Here is a 3,270-nt window from a genome sequence, read left to right on the forward strand (position 1 = left end):
GTAGTATAGCACCATAGGATCCAACACTCCTCTGATTCCACCACTTGAAGACCCGGAGTCCGCTTTTCGTAAAAACACGTACAAACCCGTAGAAGATTCAAACACACCTAAGAAGTCACCCTTCAAGAGTCTCAAATCGGTTTTTAAGAAGAAGGGAAAGCAAGTGGGAGAATCCAACAAATCACCAACAGACGAAAGCACATACGAATCAGAAAAGGAAGAAAGTGATAAAGAATCGGAAAAGGGTAGCAATCAAGAAAGCGAACTCGACAACATCATGGCGTACATTGCTGACATTTCCATGGAGGCATATAAAAAGAGAATTCGTGGTGATACCGGACCAGGCCTTGTGCAACCCACCATACCTACCACTGCGACATTTGAACTCAAGGGGAACATCCTCGCTGCACTAAAGGAAATTCCTTTCACCGGAAATGATCATGAAGATGCTTACAAGCATCTTAATGAAGCCAACGACATCGCCGACTACTTTAACATTCCAAATGTTCCACAAGAAACAGTGTTGTTAAGGATGCTCCCTGTCACTTTCAAGGGAGCTGCAAAGGACTAGCTAAAGGCACTTCCACAAGGCGCGATCACTACATGGGCAAAGATGCGTGAGGAGTTTTTGGAACAATTTTTCCCACCATCCAAGATTGCTAAGCTCAAAAAGGTCATTGTTAATATTGAATAACAGATAGGGGAGTCGTTGTTTGAAGCATGGGAGGGCTACAAGGGTCTACTTCGGAATTGACCCCAAAATGATCTCAATGTGCAACAAGAGGTTTCTATCTTTTATGATGGGGTGAATGTCACAACTAGGTAACTCCTTAATTATCAAGGCCCCTTAACCAATAAAAATATCGCAGAATCAAGGAGCTCATTGAAGAATTCTCTAAACACTCTAGAGAGTACCATAACCCTAGGAATGATGTAACACGGGGATCGAAAAATGCTGCTTCGGAAGACATGTCGGCAGTTTTGGCAATGTTGCAAAACATGGATAGAATGATGACTAAGATGGATCAAACAATCCTTGCAATAAGAGTTGGGTGCGAAAACTGTAACGGGCCACATTTGACTAAGGACTGTGATCTTTATGAGAATGGAAACCGAAAGGTTCAAGCTTTCTACTCGAGTGGTGATCGATTTGATGAAGATTGGAGAAAGCCCAAGAAAAAGTGGTTACCTTATGAAGAGTACAAAAACCCAAAAGAAGAGAAATATGAACAAAGAGTAAGAGGCTTTTACCAACGAGAGGAACTAGCTCCCGAAAAGAAACCTGGGTTCGAGTCAATGCTTACCCGTTTTCCTGCTGCATCCGAAAAGAGGCACGGGGAAACAGAGGCAGCATTTAGAGAGCAACAAACTATAATGAGGGAACAACAAACTCTATTAAGAAATCAGCAAGCGTCAATCTTAAACAATGAAAAACAACTTGGCAAATTAGCTAAACAAATGAATGAAAGATCACCGGGAGGACTTCCAGGAAACACCGAAAAAAACCTGAGGGAAGCTCAAATCCAAGCTGTAACAACGAGAAGTGGGAAAATTATTACTCATCTTACTCCCATTAACAGAAGCAACCCGTATGTGGAGCAAGAAACTCGAGAAAAAGTCAAACCAAGGAAACTGAACAGTCATCACGTCGTGGTACTGATGTCACGACGTGGCAAGAGACTGAAAAGAAAAATGTTGAAGCCGTTAAGCTATACCGCCCACCACTTCCCTTTCCAAGTAGAGCAATACAAGAGAAGAGAAAAATGTTGAAGATTACTAGAAGTTCTTAGATCATGTAAAATCCCTTGAAATCAACATACCATTCCTTGAAGCCTTATCTGAAATGCCAAAATATACCAAGTTTCTCAAGGACCTCTTAACAAACCGCAAGAAAATGGGGGGATTATCTAAAGTTGTATTAAATAAGACTTGTTCTATTGCAATGCTAAACATGTTACCAAAGAAGATGGGTGATCCAAGAATCATAACTTTACCATGCCAATTCAGGAACCTAGCAACTAGTCATGCTCTATCCGACTCGGGAGAAAGTGTTAATTTGATGCCCCACTCATTCTTTAAGATGATCGATCTCCCCGAACCAAGACCGTTCCGCATGGTCATCCATTTAGCCAACAAGACCATAACCTTCCAAGAGGTATATGTGAATACTTGATAGTAAAAGTTGACAAGTTTGTTTTTCCCACATATTTCATTGTTTTAGACATGGAGGAAGACAAAAAAAAAGTCCCAATCATCCTTGGAAGGCCCTTCTTGAGCACCGCCTGAGCCTTGGTGGATATTAGAGAGTCCAAACTCACTCTTCGAGTTGGAGAAGAAGCAATCACTTTTGAAGTAAATAGAGCAATTCAACATTCAAGAATAAGTGATGACATCGCTTTTTCAGTTGATGTTATTGATGATGTACTTGAAAAAGAGCTAGGATGGTGGAAAGAAAAAGAGACCGCGAGATATATGGTGCTAGGAGAAGGTGACTTTGATGCCGAACTTGATATACAAGAATTGGAGAAGCTATTGGAGGAAAGATAGTACAATGAATTGAAAAGGGAGACAGAAGAAGCAACACGACGTGACACGGGCAACACGTCGTGGCCCTCAGTTTTTCCATGATCTAACATTAAAAGTTGCGACAACACGATGTGGCATATGGCCCACGTCGTGGTGAATGATGAAAAACCAAAAATCAAGTTGAAAACTTTGCCCGGACATCTGGAGTATGCGTTTTTGGAAGAAGGACAATAAAAGCCAGTTATTATAGCATCCGATCTAGCCAAACATGAAAAAGAAAGCCTAGTGAAAGTATTAAAGAAAAGACATAATTCCGTAGCATGGAAGATAACTGACATCAAAGGAGTTAGTCCCTCCTATTGTTCACATAAGATCAATCTAGAAGAAGGAGCTAAGCCCATAGTGCACGTCAAAGAAGGCTTAAGCCAAATATGCAAGAAGTAGTGAAAAAAGAGGTGTTAGAACTGTTGGATGTCGGCATCATATATTCAATATCTGATAGCCCATGGGTAAGTCTGGTATATGTGGTGTCAAAGAAAGGAGGAATGATGGTGGTTACCAACAAAGATAATGAGTCAATCTCAACAAGAACGGTAACTGGGTGGCGCGTTTTCATTGACTATCGAAATCTTAATGATGCTACATGTAAGGATCGCTTTCCTTTCCCATTTATCGATCAAATGCTCGAAAGGCTATCCGGTCATCTTTACTATTGTTTTCTAGATGGTTTTTTGGGATATTCTC

The 3,270-nt window shown here is 40.9% G+C and overlaps 1 non-coding gene across 1 annotated transcript; it reads right to left on the reverse strand.

Moving 5' to 3' along the window:
• Positions 1–661: 661 nt before the first annotated feature.
• LOC145096436 (small nucleolar RNA R71) lies at positions 662–768 on the reverse strand. The gene has a single exon (XR_013703845.1). It is a non-coding gene; the product is annotated as a small nucleolar RNA R71 (small nucleolar RNA).
• Between the last annotated feature and the right edge of the window lie 2,502 nt (positions 769–3,270).

This window comes from Lactuca serriola, chromosome 3 (genome assembly GCF_051521515.1).
Source record: "Lactuca serriola cultivar US96UC23 chromosome 3, Lser_US96UC23_V15, whole genome shotgun sequence".
NCBI lineage: Eukaryota > Viridiplantae > Streptophyta > Magnoliopsida > Asterales > Asteraceae > Lactuca > Lactuca serriola.